Below are 12,690 nucleotides of genomic sequence, written 5' to 3' on the forward strand. Positions count from 1 at the left end.
CAGGATCCTCTATGATCCACCTCCCAGAATTCTGGAAATAAAAGCAAAAATAAACAAATGGGATCTAATTAAAATTAAAAGCTTCTGCACAACAAAGGAAAATATAAGCAAGGTGAAAAGACAGCCTTCTGAATGGGAGAAAATAATAGCAAATGAAGCAACTGACAAACAACTAATCTCAAAAATATACAAGCAACTTATGCAGCTCAATTCCAGAAAAATAAACGACCCAATCAAAAAATGGGCCAAAGAACTAAATAGACATTTCTCCAAAGACATATGGATGGCTAACAAACACATGAAAAGATGCTCAACATCACTCATTATTAGAGAAATGCAAATCAAAACCACAATGAGGTACCACTTCACACCAGTCAGAATGGCTGCGATCCAAAAATCTGCAAGCAATAAATGCTGGAGAGGGTGTGGAGAAAAGGGAACCCTCCTACACTGTTGGTGGGAATGCAAACTAGTACAGCCACTATGGAGAACAGTGTGGAGATTCCTTAAAAAATTGCAAATAGAACTACCTTATGACCCAGCAATCCCACTGCTGGGCATACACACCAAGGAAACCAGAATTGAAAGAGACACATGTACCCCAATGTTCATCGCAGCACTGTTTATAATAGCCAGGACATGGAAACAACCTAGATGTCCATCAGCAGATGAATGGATAAGAAAGCTGTGGTACATATACACAATGGAGTATTACTCAGCCGTTAAAAAGAATTCATTTGAATCAGTTCTGATGAGATGGATGAAACTGGAGCCGATTATACAGAGTGAAGTAAGCCAGAAAGAAAAACACCAATACAGTATACTAACACATATATATGGAATTTAGAAGATGGCAATGACGACCCTGTATGCAAGACAGGGAAAGAGACACAGATGTGTATAATGGACTTTTGGACTCAGAGGGAGAGGGAGAGGGTGGGATGATTTGGGAGAATGACATTCTAACATATATACTATCATGTGAATTGAATCGCCAGTCTATGTCTGACACAGGATGCAGCATGCTTGGGGCTGGTGCATGGGGATGACCCAGAGAGATGTTATGGGGAGGGAGGTGGGAGGGGGTTCATGTTTGGGAACGCATGTAAGAATTAAAGATTTTAAAATTTAAAAAAAAATAAAATAAAATAAATAAAAATAAAAATCTGGAGTAGAGATTGGATTTTCAAAAATACAATATTAAAGAAAAGAAGAAGAAGAAAAATAAAAAACAAACAAACAAACAGCCACAAGAATTATTAAACAACAACAACCACAAAAAGACTATATACAGTGTTTGCTTTAAAAATAGGGGGGTTTTTTGAGTAATAATAGATTATAAAAATAATAATTAGAGAAATAGAGAACTTAAAAATTTAATAAAGTTAAAAGAAGAAGAAGAAACAATCACGCAACCGCATCAATTCAACAAAAAACAAGTTATCGTAAAAGTAGTAAAAGTATATCTGGCCCTTTCTCTGGTGTTGTGGGCTGTGTGGGGTCACTTCCAAGGCGGTTCCCTCTGTTTAACTTCCTCTGTTTGCTGGTCTCTTCAGTGTCTGATTTCCATCTTGACACAGGGAGGGTGGTGGTGGACACTTTTTTTTTTTTAGGCTCACTGTTCAGTCGCGCTTTAGGGAGGGAGGGATGCTGCAAACAAATACTACTGGTGTGTGCCTGCAGTATCTCATCCAGGCTGGGCTTGCCCCTGCTCGCAGCACACACTGCTCAGGCTCTACATTGCTCCGCCGGGGAACTGTCTGAGGCTGGCCCTAGGCTGCATGCACCTCCCTGGTCGGTCTTAGCCTCTCAGGCTCGGCGCTCAGGAAGCCCTCAGAGGCGCAGATTTGGTTGGGCCTGCATTTTGTGTCCTTCCCAGGTCCGAGTAGCACAGGAGTTTGGCGAGCGCAATCGCTGCGACTTATGGCCATAAGGTCCATACCATTTAACATCCTCACCAACGGTGCATAAGGGTTCAACTTCTCCACGTTTTTTTCATCATTTATTATTTTCTTCTTTTTTAATAAAGATCATCCTAAAGATATGAGGTGATATCTCATTATAGTTTTGATTAGCATTATCCTAGTGATTAGTTGTGTAGGACATTTTTTCTTGTGCTTAATCAGATTTTTATATCTTCTTTAGAGAAATGTCTGTTCAAGTCTTATGCCAATCTTTGAATTGAGTTTGTTATTGTTGTTGCTGTTATTTAGGAGTTCTCTGTATATTGGACATTAATCTGATGTCAAATATAAGATTTGCAAATATTTTTCCCATTCTGACTTTTTTTGCTCTGTTAACAGTCTTATATAATTTTTTTTAATTTTCATGAAGTACAATTTGTCTACTTCTTTTTTTTGCCTGTTCCTTTAGTATTATATCCAAGAAATCATTGCCAAATTCAGCATTGTGAAGCTTTTGCCCTATAAACTCATATACATCTCTCAGCACTCAGCTCAGAAGTGCTGTGGTCACCAGCCCTTATACTCCAGCAGAATTAGGTGTCATGTAGCCCCTCAGTAATATTTCAGTTATACCTAAGATCCTTCATATTATCCTTCTGTTTTTGTGTGAAAGTCTGTCCTGCCAGACACTGAACAAAGCATGTGCAATCTTTGTGTCTCCCATACCAGCAGAGTGTAGCTGCTCCTTGCATGCTTGTTAAAGCGCATGGAGGTACATGTGCACACAATTTCACATCTGCTTTGAACCATGGTTGGAAGGAGCTATGGAGACCAGGCTGTCACGGGGAGGAGGAATGCACACGAATTTGGCTCCAGACTCTTTATTCCCCAACTTCAGCCCCTTGGTGACTTGTTAAGACCAGCCTGGAGTCATGTGCACAGAGCAGAATAACCAGCCCAATGGAGAAACCGGTTTATTTCTATTTTAATGGGTAATAGTTTATTTCACAGAAGTTGGCAGCATAATATCCTTCATGAGGGATGCCACACGTGCATCACTGCCCCATCAGACCTGAGTTTCCCCCTGACAGGTGAGCTGCCTCATCTTGCCTGGGAGAGAGACAAGCTGAGGAGGAAGAAGAGACAGGATCTCAGCATCACATGTCAGCAGCTAAGGACACTTGTCTCAGACTGTACACTTGTGGAGGGATGGGTCCTAAGTAAACTCACTTACTCTTGACAACTCAGACCCTGAGCAGCCCAAGGGCTTCCTGCCTCTGGCCATGAGACATCCCACAGCGACTAGGAAAAAAAGGAGTTGAGTGATGTCTGGCCTGGGCAGACGCAAAGGCTGCCACAGGTGAGAGCTGAGCCCACCTGCTCGTGGCATCAGGGCACACTGTGACTGACAACCAGAGAGAGAGCACACGGTCGGGAGGAGGGTGGCCTGAGTGAGGCCAGGGCTGTCCAGGATTCTTCCAATAAGCCCCCGACCCAGTGAGAATCTGTGCAGACACTGGTCAGGAAGGAACAGGTCAAGTTTTGCTCTGAAAAGCTAAACCTTGGATCAAATATGACAACATCTTGTGTTTCTCAAGCAATCTCAGCTCCAAAAGTTTTCCACAGGATGCTCCTGCACCCAAGCCTCACCCAGCTCACGCAACTGAGCAGCTTATCCCAAGGTTGAGCAAAAACAGTCGTGCTTCTGAAGCCCCAACCCTTCCAGTTCAGTCCTCAAAGGTACATGATGTCAGTGCCTGGACAGAGGATCCTATAGCCCTGGCCCCGGAGACCCAGCAAGGAGTAAAGGAAATCACATTCCCACACACATTCACACCATGGTCATACCATACTCACACACACACAGACACCCCGAAGCACCCAGTGAGCCCCTCAAGGATTCACATGATCCACATTACACCTGGCGACTCTGCCTCCAGCACACAAGGCTCTGACTACTCTCTCATTACTACATACATGCACTAGACAAATCCATAGTGAATTCCTGTGAAAACAAGAGGCAGAAAACAGTATTAAGAAATGTGCTAGAAACAGCCTCTTTAGGTCACCTTAGAGATTCTGTGCCCAGTACTCCAGCCTGACTTGGAACAATTCACTCCGTGGACAATGGTGGTGTATTTGGCCTCAGACTTGGACTGTTTCCCACCCTGAGACCAAGAACCAGTCCTCAGAGAGGGCCCCTGGTCTGCCAGAAGCTTGAAAGGAGAAACTCACGTGTACAGGAAGAATATCCCCAAACACCTATGAAGGCGCCGTGACCATGTTAGCAGGTTTACTCACTCTGACCCTGTCCACACTTTTCTTGTTCCCCTTTAAAGCTTCAGATTCTCAACAATAAATTATGACTGCTTTGCATATTATATCAAAGGCTCAGCCCCCAAGAAGGATATTATGCTGCCTACTTCTGGTTCACTGAAATTAACTATCACTCATTACAATAGAAATAAACCTGTCTCTCCATTGGGCTGGTTATTCTGCTCTGTGCACATGACTCCAGGCTGGTCTTAACAAGTTACCAAGGGACTGAAGGTGAGGAATAAGGAGTCTGGAGCCAAATTTCTTCATTCCAAACCACGACTCTCCCATGTATACACTGGGATGTGGGATGAGGTTCCTGAACCTCACAGTGCTTCAGCTTCTTCATCTATAAAATGGATCTGGTAAAAGCTCAGAGGACAAGAGTAGATTAAATGAGACAATACACATATACCCATAGAGGAGAATCAGGCTGTAGTAAAATAAATGTTACCTAACATAACTGAATTTTATGCCTTTTCTATTATGAGTTCAGAAGGGCAAAATGACTCGCAATCACCAAGGGGTAAGTAAAAAGATGCAGCTTTCTGGGCATCACAAAATCAGACCACAGGTATTGCCAGGCTGTGGTCAGTACATTTCCTCCCACATTTCACAGGGAGTTTTTACGAGGTACCAGTAAGTCATTACATGAGACCCTAGCTTTCATTCTCTGATACATTCTGCCATTCTTTGAGGGAAAAAAGGGGAAACAGTGCTTGCTCTGTAACTGATACCATTTCAAGACCAGTCAAAGTAAGATCTTTCCCTTTTCCTGGATTCAGTCACTTAGCAGCTCTGCATTCCCAACAGCCTAGGGCACCATATATGCTCTTACTCATCCTCAGCATGCTCTCTCTCTCCCCAACCCCCAGCCTCCACTGAATGCTTCTCTCTCGCAGGTCTCTTCCCTTGCCTGGCTCAGAATTTCAAAGAGAAGCAGGACAGGAGCCATCAGAGAATCTAGGTCAGGGGAACACGGACCATAGGACCACATGCCCAGCCTTAGTCATTTCCTCAGTCTCTACACTCAGGAAATCACCCCCAGCCAGCAGCCCCATGTACCTGAGAGAACCAAACAGATTATGCCCCAGTCTCTGGAAGAAGCCCATGTTGGTGTGGTACCTCAGCAGGGAGCTGTTCCTCCAGTGCTGCAGGGGGGACTTGTTGGGCACGTGCCAGATGCCCAGGTCCTGGGCCTGGATGTCATAGTAGCCAGGGTTCTGCAGAGGGACACACACTCAGCCTTACTGACCTGGGAGGTGCCACCAGCCAAAGACCCACACACACAGCCCTCACTTGAGCTGAGAGCTCAGGGTTCCAGGGGAGCAGGTGACAGCAGTGGCGGATACCCACCCTCCTCTAGCAGACAAGGAGACTGCACCATCCAAACAGCCTTGGTGGGAGGAAGCTGTGATCCAAGACTTGGACTTCTGTCTTTCTTCTTCTCCAGCCCTACCTCCACATCCCCATCTCCCACCCTCCCTTCCACACGCTCTGTTCCAGCCGCACCCTGCTCCCCATCCTCTCTACCTGGAAACTCAGTCCACCCACCTTGTAGTCATCGCTGGTGGCTGCTTCTGCAGACCCAAACGTGTTGTAGTTGGCCTAGTTTCTGTCACCCTCTGGGTAGTCAACCCTGTTGCCCTGCTGACTGGACCAGCGATTGCCCAATGTGCATTTCCCACGCATGTTGTTCTCATAGACGCTGGCCACCAGGGTCCAGCCGCCACCCCCAGAGGTCATATCACAGAAGGTCTGGTAGATAACACCATTCTCAGTGTGGAGGTGATACAAGCCATCTGCAGAGGGAACGAGCCCAGAGAACCCCTGTCTGAGAGCACAGGGTTCATCTCAGGCCCACAACCAAATGATCCAGCAAACCAGAAACATGGCCAAAAGGTTCCTCTACTGAGTCTTATCACTGAGTGTCCCTACTGGCACAAGAGTTTCCCTGAGTTCAGAAGACCATACCCCATGACTGAGGCAGAGCATAGAGCTATCAAAACTTCCAGTGATATTCCTCAACAACTTAAACATGGAAACCCAGCAATTCCACTCCTAGATATAGACCCAAGGCAATTGAAAACAGCAACTGACATGCTTGTACACCAGTGTTCACTGCAGCATTATTCACAACAAGAACCCACCAACAGATGAGTGGATAAAAAAGCTGTGGTGTATACATACAATGCATAGGAAGGAGGACTTCCCTGGTCATACAGTGGATAAGAATCCCCCTGCCAATATAGGGGACACAGGTTCAATTCCTGGTCTGGGAAGATTCCATATGTTGTTGTTGTTCAGTCACTAAGTTCTGTCCGATTCTTTGTGACCCCATGGACTGCAGCACACCAGGCTTTCCTGTCCTTCACTGTCTCCGGGAGTTTGTCAGACTCAGGTCCATTGAGCTGATGATGCCATCCAACCATGTCATCCTCTGTTGCCCCCCTTTTCCTCCTGCCTTCAATCTTTCCCAGCATCAGGGTCTTTTCCAGTGAGTCAGCTCTTTGCATCAGGTGGCCAAAGTATTGGAGCTTCAGCTTCAGTATCAATCTTTCCAATGATTTTCTTTGGGATTGACTGGTTTGATCTCCTTGCTGTTCAAGGGACCCTCAAGAGTTTTCTCCAACACCACAGTTCAAAAGCATCAAGATTCCACATAGCACAGAGCAACTAGGCCCATGTACCACAACTACTGAAGCCCAGACACCCAGAGCGTGTGCTCCACAACGAAAGAAGCCACCGCAGTGAAGAGCAGGCCCACTTGCCACAGCTAGATAAAATCTGCGCAGCAACAGAGACCCAGCGCAATCAAAAGCAAATAAATAAATTATTTTTTAAAAGGAATGAGGTTCTGACACTGCTACATGGATAAGCCTTGAAAACATGAAGTAAAATGAGACATTAAAAGCAAGTATTAGTCACTCAGTCGTGTCCAATTCTTTGTGACCCCATGGACTATATAGTCTGCCAGACTCTTCTGTCCATGGAATTCTCCAGGCAAGAATACTGAAGTGGGTTGCCATTTCCTTCTCCAAATACTCCATTATTCCAGGATATATGAGGTACTTAGAAAAGTTATCGAGACATAAAGTAGAACAGAATTTACCAGGGACTGGGGGAGGAGAGGAATATGAAGTTATTGTGGATGAGTACAGAGTTTCTGTCTGAGGTGATGAAAAAGCATGGAAAATCGTGATGATAGCTGCACAACAGTGGTAGACAATGCTACTTAAAGTGATAAAATAGTGATTTTTAAGCTATCTAAACTTTATCACGATTTTAAAGAATCTCCTAGTGGGACTTCCCTGGTGGTCCAGTGGTTAAGAATCTGCCTACCAATGCAGGGGACACCAGTTCAGTCCCTGGTTCAGGAAGATTTTACATGCCATGGGGCAACTAAAACCATGTGCCACAACTGCTGAAGCCCCCATGCCCTAGAGCTCACACTTCACAACAGGAGGAGCCACTGCGACGGGAAACTGGTGCTCCACAACTAGAGAGTAGCCCCCACTCACTGCAACTAGAGAAAGCCCTCACTCAGCAACAAAGATCAAAAATAAATAAATAGGCAAAATTAAAAAAAAACTCTCAGTGGACATAGACCTTACTGTCCTTCTGGGCTCAGTGTCAACACTCCATCACCTACCACATGCACTGCAGCACCTCACTCTGATTTTCTTGTAGCTTCTGGGTAGAGATGGAGAGAAAAATGACAGGTCCATTTCTCTTTCCATGTCATAACCAAAGTATTGACCACAACTAGATAATACACAGAGTTTTATTCTTACCACTGGTTTGACACAAAGCCTGGGCTCTCCTTGCTCCCACAGCAAACCCATTCCTCCACTGGAGCAAAGCCTCACTGCCTGGGATGTAAGGCCCTGCAGTATCCAGCATCCCACTGGCCCAGCACCCACCACAGGCTTATTGCATCCCTCCCTCCACATGACCTCATGCTTCTTCTGGGCACTGCCCTGGGCACTGGGCTTTCAAAGAAATCATACATTCCCCCAAGAGTTTACATCCACAGAAATATATGTTGAGAAGAATAAATTTAAAAAGAGAGACAAGCTGAGGAGAAAAAATGAGAGAATCTGAGATGAGACTGGACTGGCCAGCCTGGGGACAGGGGATTGTCTGGGGAAAGGATGTCAGTGGTCACTAAGAGAAGGCCTCCTGGTCCTAGTGACACCTTAGCTAATCGTGAGAGAATGGGCATGACTTTACAGTAGAAAGAAAAGAGAACGCAAAGCAAGAAGTGTAGCATGCCCTCAGGCATGGAAAGAAATGATACAGCATAGTCCGCCTGTCAGGAAATGTCAGTAGTTTGATGCAGCTGAAATAGGAGGTATAAGGTAGAAAGTGGTGAGAGCAGGCCAACAGGCTATTAGAGGTATTAGGTGAAGAACTTTCCATGCTAGCCTAAATTTTAAAGAAACTGCAGACAATTCTGAAAGAATGGGAGAACAAAACATTCAGAGTTTTTTTGTTTCTGTTCTTTTCTTTGACGAAGAGAGGGCTGTGCTGGTCTTCATCGCTGCTTGGGCGTTTCTCTAGCAGCTGCGAGCAGGGCTACTCTCTAGTCACACCGCTCGGGCTTCTCACTGTGGGGGCCTCTCTTGTTGTGGAGCATGGGCTCTAGGGCACACGGGCTTCAGTAATTGCAGCACATGGGCTCAGCACTTGCAGCTCCTGGGCTCCATAACACAGGCCCAGTAGTTGTGGCACACGGGCTTAGTTGCTCCGAGGCATGTAGGATCTTCCTGGATCAGGGATCGAACCCATGTCTCCTGCATTGACAGGCAGTTCTTTACCACTGAGTCACTTGAGAAGATCATTCCAAGCTTTTGAGGTCAGAGGTATTCAATTATAAGTAGCTCAACACTTAGAGTTGAGAGTCCTCGTGATTATACTTAATATATCTGAGCCTGTTTGCTCATAACTAAAATGAAGCTAGTGAAGAGTGATTTGGTGAAGATCAAATGAGATGATATTTAGGAACATGTTTTGCTTCTTTCTAAAAATGCATAAATGACAATGAAGAGGAAGACAAATTTCTTAATGCCATTATTATGCTTGTTGTGGGGAGGAAGACAGGAGTCCTGGGCACAAAAACAGACCATTCAACTTCCTCTGAAAATTGCAAGACCAAGCCCACTGAAGTGGGGAGAGATTAGGAGGGGACACGGTTCTTAATACAGGCCTCTGAAGGCCACTCTGAGGGTCACATAGAGGCACACAGCTGGGACCCAGGATATGCCTCAACCAACACCCAGGTTAGATCCCACCAGACCCCACAAATCAGACCTCAGCCTACAGACATCTCAAGTCTGCAGCATGAAGTAGCCTCTCTGCAGCTCAAAGACATCCCCTCTGCCTCAGAGACACCAGGACCCTGGGGCCACCCAGCCCAGTTCTGTTACTGACACTTAGAGGAGGCTGGAGGAAGGGTTGCTCCAGGAGACAATGTCCTGCACCGCACCCTCTAGTGGCCAATATGAGAAATAGCAGGAACCTGGGCGGGATCTCTGTGATCTAAGGAAGTGGAGAAGAGAATGGCAATCCACTCCAAATTCTTGCCTGGAGAATCCCATGGACAGAGGAGCATGGGCAGGCTACAGTCCATAGGGTGGCAAAGAGTCAGACACGATTAAATGACTAACACACACACACACTCTCTAAGGAAGACAAGATGCAAGTTACCTTCCTGATCATCATTTTTCTCTGTCTATGCCCAATTCCTATCATCCTATAAAGACTCAGAGACTAAGGACCCCTTGTTCTCTACTTGTCTCTGAGCTGGAATCCAGACTCCCGCATTCGCAGACCTTGTCTGAGTCTCAGCAGCACTCTCTTCTAGCACAGAGACCCCCTCTTTCTCTCCACACTGGGGCCAGGAGCTGAGCACTGTACCTCCAGGTGGACACTGGGAGCTTTCTCTGTAGAAACTCCACAGGCTCTCAAAGACACATGTTAAAGGTCACTTCTTAGCACAGTGTTCAGATCTGGGGATTTCATGGACCTGTGTATCTTCCAAATGAAAATACATGAGGACAAGACTAATAAGAGTGGTGATGATTTGATTTTTTGCTTATGTCTCTCTTTCTGGCAAAATACAAACATAAAAAAATTATTTAAAATTAAACATTGGGGGGCGGTCCTAAGATGGCAGAAAATAGGACAGGGAGACCACTTTCTCTGCCACAAATTCATCAAAAGAACATTTGAACGCTGAGTAAATTCCACAAAACAACTTCTGAATGCCGGCAGAGAACATCAGGCACCCAGAAAAGCAGCCCATTGTCTTCAAAAGGAGGTAGGAAAAAATATAAAAGATAAAAAGAGAGACAAAAGAGGTAGGGATGGAGCTCTGTCCCGAGAAGGGAGTCAAAAAAGAGACAAGTTTCCAAACACCAGCTCTCAGTGCCGAATCTGTGGCGAGCCTTGGAACCACAGAGGGCAACATACCGGGAGGAAAAACAAATAAAACATTAAAACCCACAGATTACGTGCCCAACAGTAACTCCCCCAGAGGAGAAGCAACGCAGACGCCTGCACCTGCCACTAGCAAGCAGGGGCTGGGCAGGGAGGCACAGGCTGCATTGCTTAGAGTAAGGACCGGGCCTGAATGCCCCAAGGGCAATCTGAGCGAACTAACTTGGGCTAGCACACTGGACTGTGGGATAGCTACCACGCGAAAAGCCCTAACTTAAGACGCCATCAGGCCCACTCACAGAACAAAGGATTGACTAGAGCTACACGAAAAGCCCTAACTTAAGACACCATCAGGCCCACTCACAGCACAAACGACTGAGCAGAGCTAGCGGACTGCAGGCCAGCCCATCCCCTTCCAGTGACAGGCAGGCGAGGGCAGCCAGAGCTGGAAGGGGGCAATCGTGGCCCCAGAGAGGCATTATCTACCAAACTGCAAGCAGGCTTCGTTGCTAACCAAGACTTCTTGGGATTCTAGGCAGTCAACATCCACCTGAGAAGGTGCGCCGGTTGTACACCCAGAAAACCGAGCAGCACCGACGGGGGGTGGGGTAGGGGGGAGGGGCAATAAGTGGCAGTAACCACGCTCACCAAACACGTGGTCATCTGAGCTGCTCGGATCTGGGAAGGGCACACACGCAGGCCCAACCGAGTCTGCACCTCTGAGGAGTACCCCAGTACCTGAACCTGAGCTGCTTAGACCTGGGAGGTGCATGCAGCCCAGGGCCAGCCTCAGACAGTTCCTGGCAGAGCAACCTAGAGCCTACACAGTGTAGACAGGGAAAGCACACACTCCGTGAGCGGGCGCAAACCCAGTGTGGCCGAGACACTGCGAACACATGCCAGTGATATTTGTTTGCAGCATCCCAAGCACGACTGAAAAGGGAGCCTAAAAAAGTGTCCACCACCACCCCCTTGTATCAGGGTAGAAATCAGACACTGAAGAGACCAGCAAATAGAAGAAGCTAAAAGAGAGGGAACCTCCCTGGAAGTGACAGGGGCAATAGATTAAAACCCTGCCATTAGTACTGACTACATAGGAAGGGGCCTATAAATCTTAAGAAATATAAGCCAGATCAAGGAACTATCCGAAAATGAACTGACCCCACACTGCCCACAACAACACCAGAGAAAGTCCTAGATATATTTTTACTATTTTTACTATCATTCTTTAATTTAAAGAAAAAATTTTTATTTTAAGTCCTCTATTACTCCTTTAATTTTCATTTTTATAACCTACTATTACTTTGCAAAAAAAGGAGAGACCCTATTTTTTAAAAAAACTTCATATGTATTTTTTAATTTTTCTGACTTTGATTTTTTTCTTTAATATTGTATTTTTGAAAATCCAGCCTCTACTCTAGATATTTATTCTTTGCTTCTTGGTATTTGTTACCAATTTTGTACCTTTAAGAACCCAATCTTCAGTACCCATTTTCACTTGGGAGTGAGATTACTGGCTTGACTGCTCTCTCCCTCTTTGGACTCTCCTTTTTCTCCGCCAGGTCGCCTCTGTCTCCTCCCTAGCCTTCTCTTCTCTGCCCAACTCTGTGAATCTCTTTGTGTGTTCCGGACAGTGGAGACCACTTCAGTTCAGTTCAGTTCAGTCGCTCAGTCCTGTCCAACTCTTTGCGACCCCATGAATCACAGCACACCAGGCCTCCCTCTCCATCACCAACTCCCCAGAATTCACTCAGACTCACGGCCATCGAGTCAGCGATTCCATCTAGCAATCTCATCCTCTGTCATCCCCTTCTTGTGCCCTCAATGCCTCGCAGCATCAGAGTCTTTTCCAGTGAGTCAACTCTTCGCATGAGGTAGCCAAAATACTGGAGTTTCAGCTTTAGCATCGTTCCCTCCAAAGAAATCCCAGGGTTGATCTCCTTTAGGATGGACTGGTTGGATCTCCTTGCAGTCCAAGGGACTCTCAAGAGTCTTCTCCAACACCACAGTTCAAAAGCATCAATTCTTT

General features: G+C 46.0%; 1 pseudogene; it reads right to left on the reverse strand.

Moving 5' to 3' along the window:
* Positions 1–3,886: 3,886 nt before the first annotated feature.
* Positions 3,887–12,427, reverse strand: LOC105614557 (intelectin-1a-like; annotated as a pseudogene).
* Between the last annotated feature and the right edge of the window lie 263 nt (positions 12,428–12,690).

Source organism: Ovis aries, chromosome 1 (assembly GCF_016772045.2).
Source record: "Ovis aries strain OAR_USU_Benz2616 breed Rambouillet chromosome 1, ARS-UI_Ramb_v3.0, whole genome shotgun sequence".
Taxonomy (NCBI): Eukaryota; Metazoa; Chordata; class Mammalia; order Artiodactyla; family Bovidae; genus Ovis; species Ovis aries.